Here is a 13242-nt window from a genome sequence, read left to right as displayed (position 1 = left end):
TCTTTCCAACTTCCTTTGGGATCTGGGGCAGGCCTCACATCCTCCAGCATTTTGCCTTTTCCAATAAAGAACTCCAAGTTGCTCCTCTGCAGGCTGGAAAGAGGGGTGGGGTGTGAGCCAACAGGTCAGACTACCACAGTTATGCCACCAGTCAAAGCCTGCAAATGACTAAACATGGTTTTAGCTAATATGAAGGACCCCCCAGAGCAGTCAGGGACTATCACTAAAGTGTCAGGTCATTAAGAAGGGCAAACACAGACACACTTTGTTTGGTTCCTGGTCCTGCCGCCTCTTCTCTGGGTCACTGTGGACAGGTCACTTAATCCTCTGAGCCTGTTTTCTCATCGGTGAAATAGGATGGTCATGTCTACCTCAAAGGGCTATTTGTACGGGTAAAAGAAGCTAGATCAGCGCTTCCGTGGCACACAGTCTTTGGGAAATATGTAGTAGTTATTGGAATTAATTGGAGAGACAGAATATACACATGCAAACTGAAAATGTTCACTCACCTCCCACTCGAATCTAAAGTATGCCTGTTCCCACTCCTCAGCCTTGCACACAGCTCTTCAAACTCCTACACCCTCTGCCAAATCAGGAAACTTCCCACCTTCAAAACCAGAGACATGCCATATTCAGCAAGGCTTCCCAAACTCACTTGTTCCTCCGTGGCAAATACCCCTGCTTCAGACCTCACATCTCTGCTGCCAGGAAAGCTGTTCTCATGATCGAACTCCCTTGTTTTTCCATCAGACAAGGAGATGCTTGTGGGCAGGGGCTGTGTCCCCGATCAGAGTTCTGACACCAGCCACTATGGAGTCCTTGACTCATGGCCTGCAGAAGCCACACTTGATTCCACCTCAAGGTCTTAGCATGTGCCCCGGCCAGGACCTGGGATGATTGCTGCTCTGCTCTTTTCTCTCCCTTCTCTCAGCAAGTTGCCAAATGAACTCTTAGATACCCTCCAGGACTCCGCTTAAACACCACTTCCTTCAGGAAGCCCTCCTTGACTCCTGGACTGAAATTCCTTATTTTACCCTCTCAAGGCATCCAGTAATTCTCCTTCAGAGCACTGACAGCCAAGAATGATTACATACCAGCAAGACTCCTTTAAATGTTGCAAGTTCAATGAGAACAGGTACATTGTTTTCCCTAGTATAGTCTCAGCACTTACTTAGTTCAGTGTTTGGTGGGTGCGTAACAGAAGTGCAATAAACACTCTTTGAATGAATGAGTGAATGAATGAATGAGTGAGTCAGTGAATGAATAAATATAGCCTCTCCTCACCGTTCCCAGGTCTTAGCACGCATCTGTCCATACAACACCCTCAGGTGCCAAGGAAAAGGACAGATATAAGGACCGTCATCTGCTTCTGGCTGAGGTATATTTATTTCTTCCTGGGAACTTGTTACCTTTTTTCCCCGGTTGAGCCATGAGTCTTCAGGTTTTCTGGACAACACCCCCCACCCCCACCCCGTACACACCCTGTGCCACCAACACTGAAGAACACACACATTCCTCAGTCAGAAGAAAAGCTTCCAAAGGGTTTTCCCCAACAGGGGGAACGGGGCAGCAGGCTCATACCACGGCAGCGACCACGGGCTAAATATACCCTGCTTTGCATCCTGTGTGCTTGAAAGCACACCCGGTAGACACGCATCGCAGGCTTGGAAGCGTACCTCACCCGTTCACCCACGCCAGCTCCAAGAAGCTGCCCCCACAGCCCCCACAGCCCCCACAGCCCCACTGAAAGAACCTGGCTGGATCCTCTGGTCTACCCCCGCCCCACTTCACCCCCACTACCACCCCCCCACCCCCACCCCTGCCCTACCACCCCCACCCACCCATACCCCCACCACACCCCACTCCACCCCACCCCACACCAATATTTTGCCTTTGCCCAGTTCTGACATGTGGTTAGACAGGTGCCCACCAAAGCCTTGGGCAGCAGCCAGAATCCGTGGGGCTGTAGAGTGCGGATCCCCACCCCAGGGGGCGGTGGCCAGGAAAGCACTGACGCAGGTGGCCTGCAGTCTGGTTACTGTCTGTTCTTCCTGCTGCAACAAATCACTGTATTGCTCTGAGCCTGTTTCCTCAGTGGTAAAATGGGGGTGGGGAGTGATCATACCTGTGCGTCCCACCCCCCAGGCTCATAGTACAAACCAACCCCAGCTGGGAGAATGGAGAGAAGGCCCTGCGATGGGCTGGCCACCGTACAGAACACTGAGGAAACAAACGTGAAGGAGGTTGGCCCCTGCCCTCGAAGGGGCCACGTCAGCAGTAAACAAACATTCACAATCCAGCGTGACAGAGGAGTGGGAGGGGTGCCACCAATGGGCCACACAAGAGGAGCAGATGCCAGGGTGATGGACACCTGTGGAGCGTGTAAAAGATCCTCCACCAGGAACTCAGGCCAACCAGAGCATAACTCTTGCCCGCTGGCTGCGTGACCTTGGGCAAGTTACTTAGCCTCTCTGTGCCTGCTCTGTGCCTCACAGAGGTGATATGAGGATGAGGATATGTAAATGAACTTTTGTAAATGAACTTACGCAAAGTACTTAGAACAGTTCCAGGGGCAAAGTAGGCACAAAATAAATGTTAGCTGTTATTCTTATTATCTTGAATTCATTCAACCAATATGTACAAGGCTCTGTTTCAGGCACAGGGAACATGTCAGTAAACAGAACAGACCGGAAAAATCTGCTCTCGTGGAGCTTACATTCTGGAAGGGGAGGGAGACCTATTTAATACACAGTAAAACCTTGGCTCTCGAGTAACTTGGTCTGCGAGTGTTCTGCAAGACAAACACACATTTCTAATGAATTTTAACTTGATAAACAAGCGATGTCTTGCCATATGAGTAGTATGCGATCACAACAATGATTCTTGAAATTTCCTTTGATATATAAGTGCTTTGGATTACAAGCATGTTTCTGGAGCGACTTATGCTTGCAAACCAATATTTTACTGTATTTGATGAGGGTGCTTTGGAAAAGAAGGAAGGAGAGAAGGGGAATAGAGTTCCAAGCCATGGGGGAGGGTTTCCATTTTAAGCATGGTGGTCAGGGAAGGGCTCACTGGGAAGGGGACATCCACCGGAAGAACCAGGGTACAAGCAGAGTAGCATCAGGGGCCGTCTCCTCTGGTCCTATGAATACATCTTTAGTTGCAAAAGAGAAATGACCAGGAATGTGAGGATTAAATTAGAAACTACAAAACGCCAGACATACACTGAGCCCAGAATAAATGTCAGCTCCTCCCTTTCCCTTTTGTCCACAACGACTCCTCTCCAGTCATCAGGGAATTTGAGATCTCCCAAACAGAGCACGCTTCCTTCTCGAGCCTCTCTTGGCGCCCTTGCCTGGGTCCTTGCAGGCAGGGTGGTCTCAGGTCCGAGGAGCATGCAGCGGGCTGCGGAGTGTTCTCAAGAAGACTGAGAACCTGAGCCTGGAGGCCGAAGGGCACCTACCAGCCCCGCAGCCTTCTAGCGGTGGGACCTTGGCCAGGGACAACAATAACAACTGTCACTCATGCCAGGCACTTATTCATTTTATCTTTCCATCAGCCCTGGGGGGTGGACAGGAAAAGTGACCCTTGGGGAGGTTCACCGGGCAAGAGGCAGAGAAGCTAGGGCCAGATCCTAGCTGTGGCACTCCAATGTCCCAGCTCTCAGATTTACCAAAAAGAAAGATGAAATCAAAACCCGAACACCGGATTAAATTTGAGTTTCAGATAATCAAGAAATCGTTTTTTAGTATAAGTCTGTCCCAAATATTGAACGGGACATGCTTATAGTAAATTATTACATTGTTCTTGTGAAATTCAAATATAACTGGGTGACCTGTGTTTTACCCAGGCTTTCAGCAGATCTATCACATAGGTCTCCCAACGTTGGAAGTCACTGCCTCCCGGGGACTTGGAATATCTAGAGGATCTAGACGTAAAGGCACCAACCGAGGAGGCCAGTAAAGGTCCTGGCACGCCCCTTGCTTGAAGTGAGCTCTCACTTGAAGGTGGGTTGAGGCTCATCCCATACAGCCAGTAAGCAGGCAGAGGGGCCCCTGTTCTAGCTCCTGAGCTTTAGGAGGCCCGGACATGACTCTTCAATGGCCAAAAAAGACTACAGGGCCAAGAAGTACCCACCCAGAGCCTGTGTTCCCCAGCCACACTCTAGCACGAGGACCCCGAAAGTCACTGCCCAATGGGCCCTGAGCCAGCTTGCAGGGCTTGTGAGGATTTCCACCCTGGGCCTCCTGAGGGCCGACCTCATGGCTGGTGGGGACACCCCCGATTAGGACTGCCCGATAAAATACAGGGAGCCTAGTTACATTTGAATTTCAGACACACAAGGAATACTGTTTTAATGCAAGTATGTCCCAAACTTGACAACCTTTCCCTGGGCCCAAGGACGCCCATTGCTGTTTGGCGATGTGTCAGTGTGCGGGTGGGGCTGTCTACATAGGCACTGGTGATACTGGTGGCCCCCCAAGATACAGGATGGAACCAGAAATGGGAAGAAAAGGTGGGTGGGCCACCGTCTGGGAACACATTTGTTCTCCTACGCTGAGCCCTGCAAATACCAGCACCTCCCACTTCTCTCTGCTGTCCCCACCCACCTCTGAGCTACCAGCCCTGCCTTCCCCAAAGGGACTGCTCTTGAGTGGGGCACCAGGGAGCTGGCTGGCTCGTCCTCTGTCCAGCCCCCCCCAGCCTTGGACACCAGCCCCGCAGCCCCTCCATCCCTACCCTCAAGCCTCTATCTGCCACTATCTCTGCGGCCTCCCCAGTCCTCCCAAGGTTTGCTCTCCCCACAAGGCCCCGAGGGCGTCAGTTGAAGAGATGGGTTGGAGAGATTGGGTAATGGGTGTTCTGGTCTAGACAAGTCTGACCCGGCCAGCCCCACAGGAGGAAGGTCAGAGACTGGCCAGCGGGGAGAGCAGCGGGTCTGGGCGGAGGTGGGGGTGAGGGCTGCTGGGAATTCAGATGCCCTCCTTGACCCATTCTAGAACCCTGCGGAAAATGCTGTTCTCTCCCCTGGAGGAGCTTCTCCTCAGGACTGAGGTGAAGAGTGAGGACAATGAACTTCTACCCCTGGGCCCCAGGCTGCAGAAAGGCCTCTGCTCTGGACGCCTCCCGTATCTGTATGTCGTTCGTACCTCAGTCCTAACACCGAGTATGTGTAGAATGCTTGCATCAGTGCCCGGGACGTGCTAGTGCTCAGCACGCTACTGCTTTTATCATCATCATCACTACTTAAGAATGATACACGACGACATTTTTACGCTCATCTTACTCACTGCGTGGTGAATTCCGAAGGACTGGGCAGGCCTGTGTTTCGTTCATTTTAGTGGTCCCGGCGCCTGGCACAGACAAATATGTGTTCAGTAAATGTTAGTCTAGTGAAAACAATGGATAGCGTTTAATTGTTCCCGTTTGCGTGTCCCTGACTTTCCCCCAGTGTCTCCGTGCTACGTGCACACGGACCACGATAAACCGTCCCTGGCTTCTATTTTTGCTGTGCCTCCTTTTCACAAGGCCTCAAACCTCTCCAACTCTTCACACCCCCATTGCCTGTCCCCACCCCTAGATGCTTCCACCAGGGTTTTCGCCTCCCCAGTGCTCCCCACTGGGCGCCACCAGCCACTGCTGCCAACGGCTTGGAGCGGGGGTGTCAGGGGCCCTGGACTGGGGCGACGGTGGATGGGGTCAGAGTCTTTGAGGGAACATCTTTCCGTTTTATTTGCAGTCCTCTTTCTAGTGCTTGGAGAGTATCAGGCTGGGCTGTCTGTCCCCTCCCCTGATGGGCTGCGGGTCACTTCTCCCCCTAACGTCGGGAGTGCGGTTACCCACCTCCTTCCCGGGGCGAGTCCTCCTCAGCGGCTGCAGGGACTGGGGAACAAGACTTCTGTAGGACAGCCCCCCAGCCAGACACGTCTAACCCTGTCTCAGGCCCGTGAGGGACCCTGCTACGGCTAGTCCGAGGAGTCACAGGCACGCACACTCACCCTCACCCCCACACACTCACCATCACATACACACCCTCCTGCACACTCTCATACACTCACCGCCTCACCCCTCCTGATCGCCTCTACTGTCAGCAGCTCCACAGATAAGCTACAGTGTGACCAACCCACAAAACACACGCTGCTGTAGTAAACCTCGTTTAGTACTTAGGAGCCCCAGTTAGCAGGGGACGCGATGTTTTAAAAATCTCTATTTTCAATTTTTTTCAAAATTAGCACTTTTTCAGAATCCCTCTACATCACCTTCTTCTAGACCTCTGCATCCCTTCTGCTCCCTCTCTCTCGGCCCAGAACTTCTTGCTTGTTGCACCCCATCAACACCCCTAAAGATCCAGAGCTAGGGAGGCCCAGCCCCGTGGAGGGCAGGCTGGGGAGGGACAGAAAGCCTCTGCATGACCCCTGCCATCTCCGGATACTTTGCTGGGCTTGTGAGCCCGGGGGCCCCAGGGGAGGGCATCAGAGGGCCTCGTGCTCAGGGGCAGGGCTGAGGACACCCTCTGTTCTGGGCATCTGGGCGGCTTGCCGTCTGGCCTCAGCCACCCACACGTGCAGTGATCTCTCAGTCCCGGGCTCAGCCTGGGTGCTGCTGGGGGCCTGCACTCTGCCTCCCTCCTTGTCTCTCCTCTCCAGCCCTCTTCCGCTTTCTCCTCATCCCTGCCCAGGCCCCTGCGGGTCCCATTTTGCTCCCCCACCCCCACTCCTTCTCTCCCCTGCACCTGTTTCTTCCTCTTTCTCCCTCTCCATCTTGTTGGCTCCTCTGAGTCACTTGCTTCCACACCGTCCTCTCCTTAACGGATAGCCGGTGGCCCCTCCCGGTCCCCTGAAGTGCAGGGCCTTTCAGGAGTCCCCTTCTGAGAGCTCTGATCAGGCCTCAGGGGACCCGAGGGGCAGGTGGGGGAGGGGTGGATAGCAAAAATAGCTCCTTATCTGAGCCTGAGGGAGGCCTTAGCAGGGGAGGAGCTGAAAGGTTTCCAAGCCCAGTGGAAAGGACAGAGGACCAAGAAACTGGCACCTGTGATAATGTCTGTGCCTGAAGTGTCTGCAGGGTGCCCCTGGTCTTCCCATGCCAGGATGTGCCACTGGCCACCAGAGCAGTGGGACCTCCCAGGCACCTGGCCTCACTGCTCCTACTGTGGGGTTTTGAGAACTGGTGACAGGCACAAAGACACTGAGGCAGGTCTTACAACATCAGGACTGGGGTTGCTTATGCCATTCCCAGTGGCTGCGTGCCCGAGGGGAGCTGGGTGCAGTGCTGTGCTGAGGGCCCCCATCAGTTCCTGCTCTGTACCTCCGGGACACCCTTCCCTTCACGTGGACATCTTTTCCCTTCCGCCCACCCAAATCTCCACATCCCAGGGCCCACCCTCTGTGAAGTCCAAGACCGTGGGAAACCCTCCCTTGGCCTTTCGGTCTCTTAATTCCAGCCTGTGCCCAGCAGGCGCTATTGGTTGCCCGTTGTTCCGCGGGGGTCCTCCCGACTGCCGCTCTGCTGCCCGATGACAAGGGCAATGCCTTAGACATTTTTTTCTGAGACACAAATAAGCAGCAGCAGCATTATGGTCATTATGAGTTTATTTCTCTTATCATCATCGTATGGTTGAATTCTCCTCCAGAAAGAAACTCCCATTTGATAAAAGCTTTCAAAATGCCCTTTGCTTCCAGGACACGATTTCATTTCATCTTCACTGCACCCCTCAGTAGTGGACATTGTAGCTCCCATTGAATAGGGGAGGGGAATGGGAGCTCAGGGCCCTGCGAAGACAGCAAGACTGGATTCAGCGCCACCCGGTACAACTGGACCTTCCCTCCTCCCGAAAGCTCTCTCTTCACCTGGCCTCAAGGACACCAGCCTTCCTGGCTCTCCTCTTGCCTTCCTGGTTGCTCCTTCTCTTCTCCTGGGCTTCTCAGAGTCCCCAAGGCCCAGCCCTTTTCCTTTTCTCTGTCCGCACTTATACTCTTCATGACCTCATTCAGGCTCATGGCCACTGTCTAAAGGACGACACCTCAAACACAGTTCTAGTCCAGACCTTTCTCTTGTCTACCTGCCTACCCGACATGCCCAGCTGGAGTGACAGACATCTCAGATGAAGTAGATCTGAGGCTACTCCAGTTCTCCCCAGGCCTCTCTGGAACCTGCACCATGGGGCACATGGGTGGCTCAGTCCGTTAAGCATCAGACTTTGGCTCAGGTCACAATCTCATGGCTTGAGCCCCGCATGGAGCTCTATGCTGACAGCTGAGAGCCCAGAGCCTGCTTGGGATTCTGTGTCTCCCTCTATCTCTGCCCCTCTCCCACCTGTGCTTTCTCTCTCTCTCAAAAATAAATAAACATTAAAAAAAAGAAGAAAGAAGAAGAAAGGAAGAAAGAAAGAAAGAAAGAAAGAAAGAAAGAAAGAAAGAAAGAAAGAAAAAGAAACTGCTCCGTTCTGTCCTTCCCGGTTTCAGCCCCTGGAAACTGCAACTTCTCTTGTCAAATACCCGGAGGCTTTCTTTGCTTCCTCTCTTTCTTTCCGTCCCCAAATCCAATCTGCAGGCGATCCCACTGGCTCTTCCCTCATCTATACCCGAAATCAACCTCTTCCGCCACCACCACGGTATCTCCCTTGCTCCACGTTGCCCTCCCCTGTGACCTTCGGGCCCCACCAGGCCCTAGGTGGTCTCTGTTTCCACCTTCTACCTGCCCAGCAGTGGGAGTGTCCTTTACACATAGAAGTCAGATCGCATCACATCTGTGCTCAGAGCTAGCCTCCATTCTCTGCTCTGGACCCTGCCAATCCCCATCTCTTCCTGCCTCCCTGCCCCACCCCCTTCTCTCTAGCTCTTGCTCTCAAACACAACAGCCTGCACTTTCCTGCCTCTGCACTTTGACCTGGCTGTTCCCTCTGCCTGGAATACTCTTCCTCTGGAACTACATGGATAACTCCTTCACTTGCCCTGACCACCGTGTTAGGATTGCAGCCAGAATCAACCTCAGCCCCAGTCACACACACTACTGGTCCCCCTTTTTCTGCTTCACTTAATCGTTATTTCACTGTCTTTAAGATCTAATTTACTTATCTCTTACGGTGATTATGGACTGTCTCCCCATTCCCCACGAGAAGCAACCCGAGGGCAGAGGCGTCAATCTTTTTGGTTTGCTGCTGTATCTCAAGTACCAATAGTGGCGCCTGGCACATAGTAGGCACTCAATAAATATTCCATGACTTAATGAACAGATTATCCCTTTCTCCTCTTTTGCTTGTCTGTGTGCTAGAACTTCTTGAGGCTCCAGCTAAGAAGCTGGCCAGGTGGACATGTTCTATTTTCTTAGCCCCGTAACTTAGGAACAAGGCAGGGGAGGCCTTAGAAAGCCAGGAAGCTGCTAGGACAAGTTTGGCTGGTCCATCAAAAAACAACAACAACAACAACTGCTTGGGTTGGGCTGAGCCCAGCCGTGACCTGTGCATATGGCGCCTCCCTCATCGCCCTCCCATTCCAAACCCAAGGGGCCCAGCTGAGCCCGTGTCACCTAGCCTGCAATGTGCCCCACCTACCGCCCTGACCTGTTTTCTCTCATTCACTCCTCCTCACAGCTTCTCCAAACCCCTCCCTTCCGGGGAAGCTGCCTCCCAGTTCCACTCCCACATGGACCACAAGATGCTTGCATGGATCTGGACGCCCTCAGCACTGGGTACAAGCAACTTGAATACTGCCGCCCCCCACACGTACACCCCCAGGGTGGTTTATACCACAGGAGCTGCTATGGAGGCAGGCTACTTCCATTCAAATGCAAGCGCCACTGCTAACCAGCTTTGTGAGTGTGGACAAGTCTACTGTGCTCCCCAAACCTTAATTTCCTCATCTGTAAAGTAGGACCTGTGGCTGCCTTTGAGGGTTGCTGCCAGAGAATCTATTCACAGAGAATCTAGTACTGCACCTGCGGCCCAGTGGGTGCTGAATCATGGTTACTGCTCCGTGAACTCCCACTTCTTGAGGGCCCACCGTGTGCCAAGCACTGTTAAAGGTGCAGGCGGCCGTCCAGTGTGTGGTGGGTGGGGGGAGGGGACAGCGTCCTTCTTAATGGACCGGCGTTGAGATGAAGTGTTGCCGCGGGAATTGCTACTGGAATTCTGCCTTGGATTGCAAGCAGATAGAAGACACGGTGCGTGTGACTTGCGTCAGGGTGGGGGTGGGGGGCGCCCCAGAAACTGTCCTAACTTATTGCTGTCTGCGAAAGGAGCAACGTTTATCGGGGAAAAATATCCACTGGTGTTGCAAAAAGACTTGAGGCTCATCTGCAAAACTCACGGAGGGCGAAAGGGTTTGGGGTCAGGCAAGTCTGGCTCAAAGCCCAGTTCCGCAGAAAAAAGGCTGGAAGGATATTCTCTTCTCTGCGTAGGGCTCACTTTCTCTCTCCAGGTCTCTTGTGAGCATGCTGTTGGCAGTGATGTCAAAACAGGCTACCACCACTGCGTCCTCAGCGTCTCTGACATCAGTGGGCAGTGTGGGAGGACGGCGGGTCACCGGCGACCAGCTGCTTATTGAGGCCATCTTCTCCAGAGGTGACATTGTGCTGTATCTGTGCTGGCTGGCACCACACCCCGCACCTCTGTTACACTGCAAAACTTCTGCCTTCCCGGCTGGCTGAGCCAGGTGAGCTCCCCCTGAAAAGAAAGAAAGGAAGGAAGGAAGGAACAAAGAAAGAGAGACCCTCTTCTTTTTCTTTCTTTCTTTCTTTTTCTTCCTTCCTTCCTTCTTTCTTCTTTCTTTCTTTCTTTCTTTCTTTCTTTCTTTCTTTCTGTTTATATATTTTTGAGAGAGAGAGACAGACGGACAGACAGAGCATGAGCAGGGGAGGGGCAGAGAGAGAGAGAGGGAGACACAGATTCTGAAGGAGGCTCCAGGCTCTGAGCTGTCAGCACAGAGCCTGATGTGGGGCTCACACTCACTAGCTATGAGATCATAACCTGAGCCGAAGTCAGATGCTTAACTGACTGAGCCACCCAGGCACCCCACAAATGTCTTTAAAATGAACAAAAGAATGGAAAACAGAGTAGTTGCTGCTGCTGCTGCTGCTGCTATGAACCTCTAGGCAAATTTAGGGAAGCCAAGCTGCCCTTCTGCACCCCTGCTTGGTTTCCAAAACCCTGCTCCTCCCTCTCTCCATTCCCAGGCTCTGCATTTACATCACATATTTAAATATTCACAGTTTGGGGGGCACCTGGGTGGTTCAGTCGGTTGAGCATCTAACTTGGGCTCGGGTCATGATCTTGCAGTTTGTGAGTTTGAGCCCTGCTTGGGGCTCTGTGCTGACAGCTCAGAGCCTGGAGCTTGCTTCGGATTCTGTGTCTCCCTCTCTCTGCCCCTTCCCTGCTCATGCTCTGTCTCTCTCTGTCTCTCAAAGATGAATAAACGTTAAAAAAATTTTTTTTAAATATTCACAGTTTTGCCTGAAATAGATGAGAATCATGAAGCTTGCAATGTTTCCCAAGGATTACCAAAATCTCTTAATCCCCTTCTTTCCTGTAATATCCTGTAGGGAAACTGATTTTAACAAATGCATTTTTAAATTGCTCAAACGTTTTCAAACACATGGCTCTAGAGTATCAGGAACAGCTTCCATATTGAGGCATCAATGGTAGTCTTAGTTTGCACCAAATTGTGTGTGCGTGTGTGTGTGTGTACGTGTATTTCTTAATCCCAGCTTCCTCACTTACCTTGGGACCTGTCCCCAGGTGTTTGGCCCCCTGAGCCTCACCTGTAACACCCGCGTGACATTCCTCCAGGAGGAATCCACTGAGCACCTTCTATGGCAGGACCTTCTCCAAGCCCTGGACACAGAGTGAACAAAACAAAGGAGATTTAACCTGTTGTGTGAGAGGAGCCAGACAATTAGTTACGTACCTCAGATCATTTTCAGCATTTAGAAGAAAAACGAAGCAAAGGAAGAGCACGGTGACCTACCTGCCCCTTGAGCTGCTGTGTGGATCGTACCACGTGTCAGGCCCACGTAGGAGCCTGGTTTCCTTGTCTCACTCCGTCATCTCCTACAGCACCCTGACCAAGGGGTGGGAACGTCCCACCCACACTCCACATTATGAGGTATTTTTATTTTTTCTCTTTATCAGCAGAAACTCAGGATAGGAATGGCAGTGGGCATGGTGGTGGGCGTGTGAGATACTTTTCTATTTCTTCTCTTTACTGAGCCTACTACGTTCCAGGCAGTTGGCTTGCACAGCCTTTTTAAAATTGGAAACTTTTACATAAACACCCTGAGTTCTGGATCCTCTTGAAAAATTGGGACTCTAGCAGCACTGGGTATGCCTTCCCTTGGGGCAACAAGTAGCCAGTGCCAAGAGGTGGCTGGTTACTTTCGAGAGCGTGAACGTTCTCTGGCTCACTAGCCCTTAAAGTCTCTTACACATGGCCAGCTTTGCTCGCCTGACTTATGTGCTCATCATAATGAATACATACAAACTAAGGGAAGAATACTGACAGAAACATATCAGGTTTTGACATTCCTCCCATGGAGAAGAGTCTATGTCCCTCCCCTTGAATTCGGGTGACTCGTGCTTGCTTCAGCCAACAGAGTCCAGTGGAAGTACCAATATGTCAGAGGCTAGAACATAAAAGCCCTTCCGCTCTGTTCACTGGAACTCTGTCTTCCAGAGTCCCAAACTACCATGTAAGAAGTCCAATTGCCCTGGGGCCACCATACTGTAAGGATGTCCAACCCACATACTTCCAAGCCACATGAAGAGGCCATATATGGGGGCTCTAGTTGGCAGTCCCAACTGAGCCCAGCCTTTGAGCCATCCCAGTCCGGGCACCAAACATGTGAGTTAAGATGTTTCCAACATGTGAGTTAAGATGTTTCCAGATGATTCCAGCCCTCAACCAGCCACCTGTTCATGTCTTCCACCCTGAGGCCTCAGACATGTGGACAAGAGACAATTCATCCTCACTGTGCCCTTTCCAAATTCCTGACCATAGTAAAACGATTGTTGTTTATATATTTTGGAGTGGTTCATGATGCAGCAATAGGTAATTGGAACAATGTCCATTAGGAAGGATCAACTGAGCCCAGAGCTGAAGGTAAGTAGGTAAAGAGAGGGGCACTGGAGCAGAGCATTTTGAATAAGGGTTTGGGGAAGACAGCAGGTACAAAAGCTCTCTGGTGGGAGGAATCTGGTATATTAAAAAACAATAAAGAAAGCAAGCAAGCAGAAACCCCTCTAGGTAT

At 51.9% G+C, this 13242-nt stretch overlaps 1 long non-coding RNA gene across 4 annotated transcripts in view; it reads right to left on the bottom strand.

Annotated features, from left to right (window-relative positions):
* Positions 1–2789: 2789 nt before the first annotated feature.
* LOC122235830 overlaps positions 2790–13242 on the bottom strand; it is a 29191-nt gene continuing 18738 nt past the window's right edge. Inside the window, exons 2-5 of one of the 4 annotated variants that reach the window (XR_006213900.1) lie at positions 11758–11830; positions 9937–10663; positions 5295–5357; positions 2790–3157 (exon numbers count right to left, since the gene is read on the bottom strand). This is a non-coding gene — a long non-coding RNA (uncharacterized LOC122235830). Of the gene's footprint in view, positions 5358–6744; positions 7773–9936; positions 10664–11716; positions 11831–13242 lie in introns of those variants that run through there. The other 3 variants (XR_006213898.1, XR_006213897.1, XR_006213899.1) reach the window with 3 other exon arrangements.

Source organism: Panthera tigris, chromosome F3 (assembly GCF_018350195.1).
Source record: "Panthera tigris isolate Pti1 chromosome F3, P.tigris_Pti1_mat1.1, whole genome shotgun sequence".
NCBI classification, from domain to species: domain Eukaryota; kingdom Metazoa; phylum Chordata; class Mammalia; order Carnivora; family Felidae; genus Panthera; species Panthera tigris.
Note: the sequence above shows the minus strand (reverse complement) of the source record. Positions and strands in the feature narration are given on the sequence as shown.